The sequence below is a fragment of the Ranitomeya imitator genome, chromosome 2 (genome assembly GCF_032444005.1).
Source record: "Ranitomeya imitator isolate aRanImi1 chromosome 2, aRanImi1.pri, whole genome shotgun sequence".
In the NCBI taxonomy this organism is placed as follows: Eukaryota; Metazoa; Chordata; class Amphibia; order Anura; family Dendrobatidae; genus Ranitomeya; species Ranitomeya imitator.
This window is the reverse complement of record NC_091283.1, coordinates 845,769,231-845,785,395: the sequence shown is the minus strand read 5'-3', so window position 1 is coordinate 845,785,395 and position 16,165 is coordinate 845,769,231. Positions and strand designations below refer to the sequence as shown.

General features: G+C 50.3%; 1 protein-coding gene across 37 annotated transcripts in view; it reads right to left on the bottom strand.

Moving 5' to 3' along the window:
• The window catches only part of TCF7L2 (transcription factor 7 like 2), a 317,280-nt gene that overhangs the window by 75,394 nt on the left and 225,721 nt on the right, over positions 1–16,165 (bottom strand). The window lies entirely within an intron of this gene.

Sequence of the window (16,165 nt, the reverse complement as noted above, 5' to 3'; positions counted from 1 at the left end):
GATCCTTGATGCAAACAACTGGCTAAGACGATGGTGCAGACAACAAGGATTTGGATTCCTGGACCACGGTGTGAATTACTGGTATGATGGACTCCTCGCCAGAGACGGACTACACCTCAACAAACCTGGGAAACACACATTCGCCAGAAGACTCGCTACACTCATCAGGAGGGCGTTAAACTAGAAGAAGAGGGGACGGGAAGAAAAACATTAGACTCGAACAAAGACGACCCAGGAAAACATACTCAGAAGGGAGGTAAGAACATTTCTAAAACAATCCACAGTGAGGAGATTGGAACAAAACAAAATCCTCTAAACTGCATGCTCGCAAACGCCAGAAGCCTGACAAACAAGATGGAAGAACTAGAAGCAGAAATATCTACAGGTAACTTTGACATAGTGGGAATAACCGAGACATGGTTAGATGAAAGCTATGACTGGGCAGTTAACTTACAGGGTTACAGTCTGTTTAGAAAGGATCGTAAAAATCGGAGAGGAGGAGGGGTTTGTCTCTATGTAAAGTCTTGTCTAAAGTCCACTTTAAGGGAGGATATTAGCGAAGGAAATGAGGATGTCGAGTCCATATGGGTTGAAATTCATGGAGGGAAAAATGGTAACAAAATTCTCATTGGGGTCTGTTACAAACCCCCAAATATAACAGAAAGCATGGAAAGTCTACTTCTAAAGCAGATAGATGAAGCTGCAACCCATAATGAGGTCCTGGTTATGGGGGACTTTAACTACCCGGATATTAACTGGGAAACAGAAACCTGTGAAACCCATAAAGGCAACAGGTTTCTGCTAATAACCAAGAAAAATTATCTTTCACAATTGGTGCAGAATCCAACCAGAGGAGCAGCACTTTTAGACCTAATACTATCTAATAGACCTGACAGAATAACAAATCTGCAGGTGGTTGGGCATTTAGGAAATAGCGACCACAATATTGTGCAGTTTCACCTGTCTTTCACTAGGGGGACTTGTCAGGGAGTCACAAAAACATTGAACTTTAGGAAGGCAAAGTTTGACCAGCTTAGAGATGCCCTTAATCTGGTAGACTGGGACAATATCCTCAGAAATAAGAATACAGATAATAAATGGGAAATGTGTAAGAACATCCTAAATAGGCAGTGTAAGCGGTTTATACCTTGTGGGAATAAAAGGACTAGAAATAGGAAAAACCCAATGTGGCTAAACAAAGAAGTAAGACAGGCAATTAACAGTAAAAATAAAGCATTTGCACTACTAAAGCAGGATGGCACCATTGAAGCTCTAAAAAACTATAGGGAGAAAAATACTTTATCTAAAAAACTAATTAAAGCTGCCAAAAAGGAAACAGAGAAGCACATTGCTAAGGAGAGTAAAACTAATCCCAAACTGTTCTTCAACTATATCAATAGTAAAAGAATAAAAACTGAAAATGTAGGCCCCTTAAAAAATAGTGAGGAAAGAATGGTTGTAGATGACGAGGAAAAAGCTAACATATTAAACACCTTCTTCTCCACGGTATTCACGGTGGAAAATGAAATGCTAGGTGAAATCCCAAGAAACAATGAAAACCCTATATTAAGGGTCACCAATCTAACCCAAGAAGAGGTGCGAAACCGGCTAAATAAGATTAAAATAGATAAATCTCCGGGTCCGGATGGCATACACCCACGAGTACTAAGGGAACTAAGTAATGTAATAGATAAACCATTATTTCTTATTTTTAGGGACTCTATAGCGACAGGGTCTGTTCCGCAGGATTGGCGCATAGCAAATGTGGTGCCAATATTCAAAAAGGGCTCTAAAAGTGAACCTGGAAATTATAGGCCAGTAAGTCTAACCTCTATTGTTGGTAAAATATTTGAAGGGTTTCTGAGGGATGTTATTCTGGATTATCTCAATGAGAATAACTCTTTAACTCCATATCAGCATGGGTTTATGAGAAATCGCTCCTGTCAAACCAATCTAATCAGTTTTTATGAAGAGGTAAGCTATAGACTGGACCACGGTGAGTCATTGGACGTGGTATATCTCGATTTTTCCAAAGCGTTTGATACCGTGCCGCACAAGAGGTTGGTACACAAAATGAGAATGCTTGGTCTGGGGGAAAATGTGTGTAAATGGGTTAGTAACTGGCTTAGTGATAGAAAGCAGAGGGTGGTTATAAATGGTATAGTCTCTAACTGGGTCGCTGTGACCAGTGGGGTACCGCAGGGGTCAGTATTGGGACCTGTTCTCTTCAACATATTCATTAATGATCTGGTAGAAGGTTTACACAGTAAAATATCGATATTTGCAGATGATACAAAACTATGTAAAGCGGTTAATACAAGAGAAGACAGTATTCTGCTACAGATGGATCTGGATAAGTTGGAAACTTGGGCTGAAAGGTGGCAGATGAGGTTTAACAATGATAAATGTAAGGTTATACACATGGGAAGAGGGAATCAATATCACCATTACACACTGAACGGGAAACCACTGGGTAAATCTGACAGGGAGAAGGACTTGGGGATCCTAGTTAATGATAAACTTACCTGGAGCAGCCAGTGCCAGGCAGCAGCTGCCAAGGCAAACAGGATCATGGGGTGCATTAAAAGAGGTCTGGATACACATGATGAGAGCATTATACTGCCTCTGTACAAATCCCTAGTTAGACCGCACATGGAGTACTGTGTCCAGTTTTGGGCACCGGTGCTCAGGAAGGATATAATGGAACTAGAGAGAGTACAAAGGAGGGCAACAAAATTAATAAAGGGGATGGGAGAACTACAATACCCAGATAGATTAGCGAAATTAGGATTATTTAGTCTAGAAAAAAGACGACTGAGGGGCGATCTAATAACCATGTATAAGTATATAAGGGGACAATACAAATATCTCGCTGAGGATCTGTTTATACCAAGGAAGGTGACGGGCACAAGGGGGCATTCTTTGCGTCTGGAGGAGAGAAGGTTTTTCCACCAACATAGAAGAGGATTCTTTACTGTTAGGGCAGTGAGAATCTGGAATTGCTTGCCTGAGGAGGTGGTGATGGCGAACTCAGTCGAGGGGTTCAAGAGAGGCCTGGATGTCTTCCTGGAGCAGAACAATATTGTATCATACAATTATTAGGTTCTGTAGAAGGACGTAGATCTGGGTATTTATTATGATGGAATATAGGCTGAACTGGATGGACAAATGTCTTTTTTTCGGCCTTACTAACTATGTTACTATGTTACTATGTTACTATCCTGTGTGATACTGACTGCTGAGCCGTGTATCTAATCCTATCTGTGATACTGACTGCTGAGCCGTGTATCTAATCCTATCCTGTGATACTGACTGCTGAGCTGTGTATCTAATCCTTTCCTGTGTGATACTGACTGCTGAGCCATGTATCTAATCCTCTCCTGTGACGGGTGGTGGCGGTCACTGGATCCAGCGCAGGGGGTGACGCAGGAGCACAGGCCTGACCCATAGACATAAAGTGCAGATCCTGGACACTAGAGGGCGACGTATTATACACAATTCTAAGCTATGTCCATTCTGGTCACTAGAGGCTATGGATTATACACTGCAGCCATACTAGCACTAACGAACCACACATTATATTAGCATGTGGTCCCCTGCCCTAAGCGCCAATACTCCTGACCACTAGAGAGCCACATGATCTAGTAACATAGTAACATAGTTAGTAAGGCCGAAAAAAGACATTTGTCCATCCAGTTCAGCCTATATTCCATCATAATAAATCCCCAGATCTACGTCCTTCTACAGAACCTAATAATTGTATGATACAATATTGTTCTGCTCCAGGAAGAAAGGGTTACCATCATAGAAAGCATGACATACAGACAGTACCCAATCCTGACCACTAGAGGGCCATAAAATATACAAGCTGTATCCATTCACAACCACTAGAGGGCAACATACTATTCAAACACTGTAGCTACCCGCCACCACTAGAGGGCGCCGCACCCCACATAGGCTATATCTCTATTTGTGGTCACTAGAGGGCGGCTGCTTTAGTCATTCTAGATTTTAAAGCGCCATACACATAAAAGTGGGCAGGCATTTCTAACAATTACCAGGTGACGGAGCAGACAAACTCTGTAGTTACGGCCCCCGTGAAAGGGCCACATGTAGCACAAGCAGTATCAATCTCTGGCCTCCAGGAGGCGATGTGAAGCCACTTGCCAGTACTAGAGGACCACGCACAGGCGTGGTATCGCCTATGGCCTTCCGCTATGTCCAGGCCTATAACGCGGGATATTTACTGAGGTCACCAGCAATTTATGACTACAGCAAAACCCTCTTAGTCCAACACCCAAACAATAAATGAAGGCTGGAGGACCGCTCCACTACTACATGGGACTATGGGACCTGATGTCCTGGATAGAAGAGCCGGAGGAGGTCGGACCCCAGCGCTGATCTCAGATTTACACTTTCTGGTTCCCATTTACCCCTATGTTAGATGCCGGCCAATGAGACCAGTGCTAAGGAATCGATACATTGTATCAATAAATAAACAAAAGCTGTAAACACTAGTGAAAAAAACTTCAGAATTCACCTGCGAAGTTAAAGGGACGCGAATATCAGAAAATTACCTATTGTTCACATAAGGTTTTTGCATTAAAGATTTTTTTCTTTATCACAATATGATTTAAATATTCAAATTGGGAATCTTGTTAAACCTTAATATTTCACACTGGGGATTATTCAGACTTCCTGCTGATGAAAAAATATCTACATCTACATTAGTCAATATGAAAAGACTCTGACCCTGTCCTGAAGCATCTAATGCAAACATCATTGTACAGGAGGAGGAGGAGGTGAGCTGTGACATCAACCACTGTGATTGGTGGATCCTGTGCTATCTACTGTATATAGAAGTGTTATCAGTCATTGTACAGGGGGAGGAGGTGAGCTGTGACATCACTTATTGTGAATGGTGGATCCTGTGTTATCTACTGTATATAGAGGTGTTATCAGTCATTGTACAGGGGGAGGAGGAGGTGAGCTGTGACATCACCTATTGTGAATGGTGGATCCTGTGTTATCTACTGTATATAGAGTTGTCATCAGTCATTGTACAGGAGGAGGAGGAGGTGAGCTGTGACATCACCTATTGTGAATGGTGGATCCTGTGTTATCTACTGTATATAGAGGTGTTATCAGTCATTGTACAGGAGGAGGAGGTGAGCTGTAATATCACCTATTTTGAATGGTGGATCCTATGTTATCTACTGTATATAGAGGTGTTGTGAATGGTGGATCCTGTGTTATCTACTGTATATAAAGGTATTATCAGTCATTGTACAGGGGGAGGAGGAGGTGAGCTGTGACCACCTATTGTGGATGGTGGATCCTGTGCTATCTACTGTATATAGAGGTGTTATCAGTCATTGTACAGGAGGAGGAGGTGAGCTGTGACATCATCTATTGTGAATGGTGGATCCTGTGTTATGTACTGTATATAGAGATGTTATCAGTCATTGTACAGGAGGAGGAGGTGAGCTGTGACATCACCTATTGTGAATGGTGGATCCCGTGTTATATACTGTATATAGAGGTGTTATCAGTCATTGTACAGGAGGGGGAGGAGGTGAGCTATGATATCGCCTATTGTGAATGGTGGATCCTGTGTTATCTACTGTATATAGAGGTGTTATCAGTCATTGTACAGGAGGAGGAGGTGAGCTGTGACATCACCTATTGTGAATGGTGGATCCTGTGTTATCTGCTGTATATAGAGGTGTTATCAGTCATTGTACAGGAGGAGGAGGTGAGCTGTGACATCACCTATTGCGAATGGTGGATCCTGTGTTATCTGCTGTATATAGAGGTGCTATCAGTCATTATACAGGAGGAGGAGGTGATCTGTGACATCATCTATTGTGAATAGTGGATCCTGTGTTATCTACTGTATATAGAGGTGTTATCAGTCATTGTACAGGAGGAGGAGGTGAGCTGTGACATCACCTATTGTGAATGGTGGATCCCGTGTTATCTACTGTATATAGAGGTATTTTCAGTCATTGTACAGGAGGAGGAGGTGAGCTGTGACATCACCTATTGGGAATGGTGGATCCTGTGTTATCTACTGTATATAGAGGTGTTATCAGTCATTGTACAGGAGGAGGAGGTGAACTGTGACATCACCTATTGTGAATGGTGGATCCTGTGTTATCTACTGTATACAGAGGTGTTATCAGTCATTGTACAGGAGGAGGAGGTGAGCTGTGACATCACCTATTGTGAATGGTGGATCCTGTGTTATCTACTGTATATAGAGGTGTTATCAGTCATTGTACAGGAGGAGGAGGTGAACTGTGACATCACCTATTGTGAATGATGGATCCTGTGTTATCTACTGTATATACAGGTGTTATCAGTCATTGTACAGGAGGAGGTGAGCTGTGACATCACCTATTGCGAATGGTGGATCCTGTGTTATCTGCTGTATATAGAGGTGTTATCAGTCATTATACAGGAGGAGAAGGTGAGCTGTGACATCACCTATTGTGATCGGTGGATCCTGTGTTATCTGCTGTATATAGCGGTGGCAGGTAAGAAAATGGCAAGATTATTAATTTTGCTCTCTAAGTGATATGGAAATAAAAACATATTGTGCACATTTAAAATAAAAATACATGTAACAAAAACCTGATTTGAACAATAGGTCTCTTTACTGATGACAGCTTCCGTTTAAAGGGTTAACATTCCAGGCAGGAGACATTATTAAAGTCTTCCATCTGTTAATTGGCTGAAACAATGAGATAATAGGCCAGACACAATGTAACCCTTCCACTACAGTCAATGAATGAATGCACACAACAGCTACAGCTAATTTGGTCTGTGACAAGTCAGCCTTGCTCAGAATATGGAAGGTGAGGAATACAATGTTGCCACAAAGCCGACAGAGGAGCTTTCAGCTTTCAGCGCCGTCCGACAGTCGCCGCTTTGTATTACGTGTTCAATGCGATGTGAATGCAGTCGGTTTGGAGGTGAGACTCGCTGCTCTTCACTGCTCCATTGCTTCAAGGCCCCGCGATGATCCAGCTCGGTGTGAACCAGTCACACTTAGAACCGGCACACAATACAACCGCATGTATTTAATAGCAAGCATTACCCGCACAATTCTGAAAACCTTCCGTTATCGGACGGCGGACAAGGGAACGTCGACAGACACTTCACACAACGGGCTGCGTAAAGGAAGCCAACCTGCGGGATGCACCGAAGACCCCACTGGGCTCCACCGAAGACCCCATTGGGCTCCAGGAGCCAGACAGGTCCGGGCCGGTCAGACTAATGGCGGCCTATGATGACGGAAGGTCAGGCGGCCTCTGACATTTCAGATGGGTTCACATGGTGTCAGGTCAATGAAGGGTTAAAAATTTGGAAAACCAATTTGTGCAATGTGGACGGAGATCGTCACAGAAAACCCAAGACGATGACGCCTTCAACCATCATCACTGGGCCAAACTTTTCACGGCCACAAGATGAGCCACACTGGGTAAACTGGTCAATATCTCCAAGACTCAACTTTCCCCCCCCAATATCTACTGCACCCCAATGGTCTCCCGATGACCTCGCCCCTTTCTGATAACATTTCCCATAACCCGACCCATCGAGAAAAGCGAGATTATGCCGCAATCTGTGAAATCGCCACCACTAACAGCCCCCCGTATACAGCATCGGTCCCAGGCATGAAGACCCCCATGGAAGCTTTCATCAAAAAATACCATGTTTGGTTGTTGATGCCCAGAAAAGGTGATCTGGCCCTACTGGTCTGCGGGAAATAGGATTACAGCGCCATTCCGAGTCTGCTACTTGTAGCGGCTGCTAATTCTCCCACTGAAGGAACTTCTGCAGCTACGGTGGATTTTTCTGGATCCGGGACTGTCTTCCTCCCTCCTTCCCCTCATACCAGGAACATAAAACTCTTAGAAAGACTTAGACCTCCTCTACATCACCGTGTGGGAACACGGCCAGGAAAAGATTGGAGAATCTCAAGATCACATGCAGGAAACACAAGCCAAGAAAGTGTGTCCTCCAACTCCGTCACGCGGCTCCAATCTCAGCCGATCCCAAACCGAGGGGATTCTGCGGCATTATAGCGTTTTCTATCGCGATAACCCAGGGACCAGCTCTGCGGAGTGCGGGGAGAACCTGCACCGACACTTCACTGCATGCACCAAGGAGGCAAAATCCATCTAACGTCCACCCATCCTTGTGTCTGACGCTCATATCTGGGCTCGGGAGAAGGTTCACTCCTAGTACGAGGCAACTCGCGCCTGGTTGGTGGCGTATTTGTTGTCCTGTGGATCAACACAACCATCCATCCATCTATCTATCCAGAAAACCAAAAATGAGGCTGCACGGGATAACAAGAAATATGTTTTGGGTCCAGCCCAACAATTATACTACATAAAAAGTTTTTAAAAAGTTTGTCAAGTTTGCAAAAGTCGCTGTTGTTTTAAGCCAAAACGTTGACTCCTGTTCACATTGGCCATTAAGTCCTTTTTGCTTTTTTTCTATGAATTGAGTGCTGCCCACTGTTCGGATTTTTTACCTTTCCTTCTATCTTTCCAGAAGTTACAGCCCACCTCTCCCCTTTTCTCGGAGGCGCGGGGTGACCATGGGGCTTGTGCTCCTCTTTTTTGATGCCATAGATGGAGGAAAGAATATGTTTTTTCTTCGTTTTTCCATCATATGCCCCCAGTTCTCTGGTCTGTAATTTCGGGGGGAGCCGTCAGCCAATCCAGACATCAATGTGATGCAGCGGGAGCAGGAGAGCCTCGGTCATTACCTAGAGGAAGGGGGTCCTAGAGGAGGGACCGCTAAACAAGATGTCCTAGAGGAGGGACCCCTAAACAAGGTGTCCTAGAGGAGGGACCCCTAAACAAGATGTCCTAGAGGAGGGACCCCTAAACAAGATGTCCTAGAGGAGGGACCCCTAATCAAGATATACAGGCATCTAGCCCCATGTGCAACAGCAGATTTATGGCAAGAAATAAAACAGAGAAATAAAAGTGAAGGCCCGAGACAGAGGTGCGAGAGACCTGAGAGAGACGAGAAAGACTCAAGAGAGACGAGTCAAGAGAGAGACACGAAAGACACACGAGAGAGACACACAAGTCACCTTAACCGCCGATGTCTTCCAATCTGACCGCATCTGTGCCCATATATGGAGGTGTGTGGCGGTCATTACCGCCCCATAGATGAGATATGTGGAGGCCATTACTGCCCCATAGATGAGGTGTGTGGAGGCCATTACTGCCCCATAGATGAGGTGTGTGGAGGCCATTACTGCCCCATAGATGAGGTGTGTGGCGGTCATTACCGCCCCATAGATGAGATATGTGGAGGCCATTACTGCCCCATAGATGAGGTGTGTGGAGGCCATTACTGCCCCATAGATGAGGTGTGTGGAGGCCATTACTGCCCCATAGATGAGGTGTGTGGAGGCCATTACTGCCCCATAGATGAGGTGTGTGGCGGTCATTACCGCCCCATAGATGAGATATGTGGAGGCCATTACTGCCCCATAGATGAGGTGTGTGGAGGCCATTACTGCCCCATAGATTAGGTGTGTGGAGGCCATTACTGCCCCATAGATGAGGTGTGTGGCGGTCATTACCGCCCCATAGATGAGGTGTGTGGAGGCCATTACCGCCCCATAGATGAGGTGTGTGGAGGCCATTACGGCCCCATAGATGAGGTGTGTGGAGGCCATTACCGCCCCATAGATGAGGTGTGTGGAGGCCATTACCGCCCCATAGATGAGGTGTGTGGAGGCCATTACCGCCCCATAGATGAGGTGTGTGGAGGCCATTACTGCCCCATAGATGAGGTGTGTGGCGGCCATTACTGCCCCATAGATGAGGTGTGTGGAGGCCATTACTGCCCCATAGATGAGGTGTGTGGAGGCCATTACCGCCCCATAGATGAGGTGTGTGGAGGCCATTACCGCCCCATAGATGAGGTGTGTGGAGGCCATTACCGCCCCATAGATGAGGTGTGTGGCGGCCATTACTGCCCCATAGATGAGGTGTGTGGAGGTCATTACCGCCCCATAGATGAGATATGTGGAGGCCATTACTGTCCCATAGATGAGGTGTGTGGAGGCCATTACTGCCCCATAGATGAGGTGTGTGGCGGCCATTACTGCCCCATAGATGAGATATGTGAAGGCCATTACTGCCCCATAGATGAGGTGTGTGGCGGTCATTACTGCCCCATAGATGAGGTGTGTGGAGGCCATTACTGCCCCATAGATGAGGTGTGTGGAGGCCATTACTGCCCCATAGATGAGGTGTGTGGAGGCCATTACCGCCCCATAGATGAGATATGTGGAGGCCATTACTGCCCCATAGATGAGGTGTGTGGCGGTCATTACTTCCCCATAGATGAGATATGTGGAGGCCATTACTGCCCCATAGATGAGGTGTGTGGCGGTCATTACCGCCCCATAGATGAGATATGTGGAGGCCATTACTGCCCCATAGATGAGGTGTGTGGCGGCCATTACTGCCCCATAGATGAGGTGTGTGGCGGCCATTACTGCCCCATAGATGAGGTGTGTGGCGGCCATTACCGCCCCATAGATGAGGTGTGTGGAGGCCATTACCGCCCCATAGATGAGGTGTGTGGAGGCCATTACTGCCCCATAGATGAGGTGTGTGGAGGCCATTACCGCCCCATAGATGAGGTGTGTGGCGGCCATTACTGCCCCATAGATGAGGTGTGTGGAGGCCATTACTGCCCCATAGATGAGGTGTGTGGAGGCCATTACCGCCCCATAGATGAGGTGTGTGGAGGCCATTACTGCCCCATAGATGAGGTGTGTGGAGGCCATTACCGCCCCATAGATGAGGTGTGTGGAGGCCATTACCGCCCCATAGATGAGGTGTGTGGAGGCCATTACTGCCCCATAGATGAGGTGTGTGGAGGCCATTACCGCCCCATAGATGAGGTGTGTGGAGGCCACCCACCCATGAACAGACGGGCAGGAGCCGCACTCCAGGTGCGGAGAGGCGCTGTCAGGACCCTGCATGTATCAATGGCCATAGCACTGAAGGGGAACTCCGGAGAATGACACTATGACAACACTTCCTGTCCGAGGCCATAGAGTGGCCGCACCTCTAAGCTAAGAAGTTCCTACAGGGATGGGTGATGCAAATTTGCATTAAAAGGGGAGTTCATTAAAATGCTTTGTGGGTGGAGCCTGGTGCAGGAGGCGGGGCTCAGCTTTGGCTCCATTACTTGTAGTGATTGTCTCAGATGTTTCACTGTATGGAGCAAAGCGCAGCGCCCCTGGTGGCGGATCGGAGCCTCTGCCGTCTTATCTATTGTCACCAGTAGCGTTCTGCGCCATACGTCAGTCCAATGGCTGCCAGCCCCCGGGACAAGGAAGGTATTACCCCAACCCATGGACCCCCAGCCCTCGGAGCCCGTCCTCCAGTCTTCAGACCCTTTTCTCCCAAGTTCATGTATTTTAAGAAAATACTGATGTCATTATATTTCGCCTTTTGACCCTGTTTTTTTTCTGCTTTTTGTCCGTCATAAAATAAAATAAAAAATACAGGACAAGTGTTACAATGTTTCTTACGTGAAAACCTAAAATCAGGGCCGTGCGCATGCTTCAACACTTTCTACGTTCATTAGATGTTCAGCTTTGATCGCTGCCTATGCAGAGTGCAGCACTGGTGAAGAGTTTGTCATCAGCTGCTGCACAGTGCATAGGCAACAACCAAAATGTCAAAGCTTATTTCAGTAAACTGAGCTTTGTCATATTGATTACTGTGTATGCAGAGCGCAGCAGCTGATGACAAACTCATGTTGACTGCTGCACTCTGCATAGGCAGCATAAGGTGTCGCTGCTCCTACGAGACAATGTGGTGCTTGCCAGCACCCCTCATCTGACAGACAGAATAGGAGGGAGAATTTACCCCTGTAGCCTCTGGCGCCTCCATCTATCGCTCTGTATCGAGCCGTGTTACTGATGGCGACGGCCACCATTGCTCCTGTCCCTGCATCCGGCGCTCACCGTCCCTGACCCCAATGTCTCCGCCACCTGCAGCAGCGCAGTAATGAGAGTGTGCCGCTGACCTGTGGACCTGCAGCAGCCGGCTCCGCTCCCCGCCCGCGGGCGACTCCTCGCTCTCTGCGTCTCTGGCTGCGGGCGGCTCGCTAATTACTGCGCCTTATTGCAATTATTTCTATGTTAGAAGCCTAAATCGTTCAGAAAGCCCCCGGCCCATCAGAGAATCCTTCAATGCCGTCTCCTCCGGCGGAGCAGGCTGCAGACCCGCCGCAGAGGATGGGACTCGTTTTAGGCGAAATTTTAATGATTGTCTCGGTCTCCTCAGTCCGCGGACCCTGAAGCCGGTGATTAAGAGGCAGGAAATGCCCTCACCGGCAGCCATTACCACTTCATTATGGATCGTGTTTGTAGTCAAGGCCGGCGCCTTTATGGGAACATTTCCTAACAAGAAGGTGCTTGTGCTCCTCCAGGTTTGGGATCCGATCACCTGCTGCAGAGATATTTGGCCAGCAGCAGATTTGCATTATAATGGAGTCATTCTTTCCTCTGCATCTCTTGGCAATGACTTGTGGGGGACACAGGCCTTCCGTCCACAATGGGGTCAGGATAAGACAGAACCAGTCCGCCCCGATCTCCAGCCACAATGCCCCTCTCAGCCCCGATCTCCAGCTACAATGCCCCCTCTCAGCCCCGATCTCCAGCTACAACGCCCCTCTCAGCCCCGATCTCCAGCTACAATGCCCCCTCTCAGCCCCGATCTCCAGCTACAGCGCCCCTCTCAGCCCCGATCGCCAGCTACAATGCCCCTCTCAGCCCCGATCTCCAGCTACAATGCCCCTCTCAGCCCCGATCTCCAGCTACAACGCCCCTCTCAGCCCCGATCTCCAGCTACAATGCCCCTCTCAGCCCCGATCTCCAGCTACAACGCCCCTCTCAGCCCCGATCTCCAGCTACAATGCCCCCTCTCAGCCCCGATCTCCAGCTACAGCGCCCCTCTCAGCCCCGATCGCCAGCTACAATGCCCCTCTCAGCCCCGATCTCCAGCTACAACGCCCCTCTCAGCCCCGATCGCCAGCTACAATGCCCCCCCTCAGCCCCGATCTCCAGCCACAATGCCCCTCTCAGCCCCGATCTCCAGCTACAACGCCCCTCTCAGCCCCGATCGCCAGCTACAATGCCCCCCCTCAGCCCCGATCTCCAGCTACATCGCCCCTCTCAGCCCCGATCTCCAACTACAACGCTCCACTCAGCACTGATCTCCAGCTACAACGCCCCTCTCAGCCCCGATCTCCAGCTACAATGCCCCCTCTCAGCCCCGATCTCCAGCTACAGCGCCCCTCTCAGCCCCGATCGCCAGCTACAATGCCCCTCTCAGCCCCGATCTCCAGCTACAACGCCCCTCTCAGCCCCGATCGCCAGCTACAATGCCCCCCCTCAGCCCCGATCTCCAGCCACAATGCCCCTCTCAGCCCCGATCTCCAGCTACAACGCCCCTCTCAGCCCCGATCGCCAGCTACAATGCCCCCCCTCAGCCCCGATCTCCAGCTACATCGCCCCTCTCAGCCCCGATCTCCAACTACAACGCTCCTCTCAGCACTGATCTCCAGCTACAGCGCCCCTCTCAGCCCCGAGTCTCCGGCTACAGCGCCCCTCTCAGCCTCAAGTCTCCAGCTACATCACCCCTCTCAGCCCTGAGTCTCCAGCTACAGCGCCCCTCTCAGCCCAGAGACTCCGGCTACATCACCCCTCTCAGCCCCGAGTCTCCGGCTACAGCGCCCCTCAAAGCCCCGAGTCTCCGGATACAGCGCCCCTCTCAGCCCAGAGACTCCGGCTACATCACCCCTCTCAGCCCCGAGTCTTTGGCTATAATGCCCCTCTCAGTCCAGAGACTCCGGCTACATCACCCCTCTCAGCCCCGAGTCTCCAGCTATAGCGCCCCTATCAGCCCAGATACATCACCCCTCTCAGCTCCGAGTCTCCGGCTACATCACCCCTCTCATCCCCGAGTCTTTGGCTACATCACCCCTCTCAGCCCCGAGTCTCCGGCTATAGCTCCCCTCTCAGCCCCGAGTCTCCGGCTATAGCGCCCCTCTCAGCCCCGAGTCTCCGGCTATAGCGCCCCTCTCAGCCCCGAGTCTCCGGCTATAGCACCCCTCTCAACCCCTAGTCTCCGGCTATAGCACCCCTCTCAGTCCCGAGTCTCCGGCTACATCGCCTCTCTCAGCCCCGAGTCTCCAGCTACAACGCCCCTCTCAGCCCCGATCTCCAGCTACAGCGCCCCTCTCAGCCCCGAGTCTCCGGATACAGCGCCCCTCTCAGCCCCGATCTCCGGCTACAGTGCCCCTCTCAGCCCCGAGTCTCCGGCTACATCACCCCTCTCAGCCCTGAGTCTTTGGCTATAACGCCCCTCTCAGCCCCGAGTCTCCAGCTATAGCGCCCCTCTCAGCCCCGAGTCTCCGGCTATAGCACCCCTCTCAGCCCCGAGTCTCCAGCTATAGCGCCCCTCTCAGCCCCGAGTCTTTGGCTATAGCGCCCCTCTCAGCCCCGAGTCTCCAGCTATAGCGCCCCTCTCAGACCCGAGCCTCCGGCTCTAGCGCCCCTCTCAGCCCAGATACATCACCCCTCTCAGCTCCGAATCTCCGGCTACATCACCCCTGAGTCTTTGGCTACATCACCCCTCTCAGCCCCGAGTCTCCGGCTATAGCTCCCCTCTCAGCCCCGAGTCTCCGGCTATAGCGCCCCTCTCAGCCCCGAGTCTCCGGCTATAGCGCCCCTCTCAGCCCCGAGTCTCCGGCTATAGCTCCCCTCTCAGCCCCGAGTCTCCGGCTACATCACCCCTCTCAGCCTCGAGTCTCCGGCTATAGCGCCCCTCTCAGCCCCTAGTCTCAGGCTATAGCACCCCTCTCAGCCCCGAGTCTCCGGCTACATCGCCTCTCTCAGCCCCGAGTCTCCAGCTACAACGCCCCTCTCAGCCCCGATCTCCAGCTACAGCGCCCCTCTCAGCCCCGAGTCTCCGGATACAGCGCCCCTCTCAGCCCCGATCTCCGGCTATAGCGCCCCTCTCAGCCCCGAGTCTCCGGCTACATCACCCCTCTCAGCCCTGAGTCTTTGGCTACAGCGCCCCTCTCAGCCCCGAGTCTCCAGCTATAGCGCCCCTCTCAGCCCCGAGTCTCTGGCTATAGCGCCCCTCTCAGCCCCGAGTCTCCAGCTATAGCGCCCCTCTCAGCCCCGAGTCTTTGGCTATAGCGCCCCTCTCAGCCCCGAGTCTCCAGCTATAGCACCCCTCTCAGACCCGAGCCTCCGGCTCTAGCGCCCCTCTCAGCCCAGATACATCACCCCTCTCAGCTCCGAGTCTCCGGCTACATCACCCTTCTCAGCCCCGAGTCTCCGGCTATAGCGCCCCTCTCAGACCCGAGCCTCCGGCTCTAGCGCCCCTCTCAGCCCAGATACATCACCCCTCTCAGCTCTGAGTCTCCGGCTACATCACCCCTCTCAGCCCCGAGTCTCCGGCTATAGCGCCCCTCTCAGACCCGAGCCTCCGGCTCTAGCGCCCCTCTCAACCCCGATCTCCACCTACATCTCCTCTCTCAGCCCTGAGTCTCCACCTACATCTCCCCTCTCAGCCTCGAGTCTCCGGCTACAGCGCCCCTCTCAGCCCCGAGTCTCCGGCTATAGCGCCCCTCTCAGACCCGAGCCTCCGGCTCTAGCGCCCCTCTCAACCCCGATCTCCACCTACATCTCCCCTCTCAGCCCTGAGTCTCCACCTACATCTCCCCTCTCAGCCTCGAGTCTCCGGCTACAGCGCCCCTCTCAGCCCCGAGTCTCCGGCTATAGCGCCCCTCTCAGCCCCGAGTCTTTGGCTATAGCGCCCCTCTCAGCCCCAAGTCTCCGGCTACAACGTCCCTTTCCGATGCGGAAAATGACAGGATGGAAAAGTAACGTCTCATTATTCCAAGTTCAGCTCTCTGATAACTATTGTCCCTCACATGGAGAAAGGTGTCAGGCTCAATCCCTTTTGCCCGGTTCTAATGGGCACCACGTTGTAGGAAATATTAAGAAATGGCGCTGTTACTTGTGGCCTTCCCAGGGTCATATTTGATGTCCAACCACTGGGACCCCACAGATCCCAAGTACGAGGGTCCCATG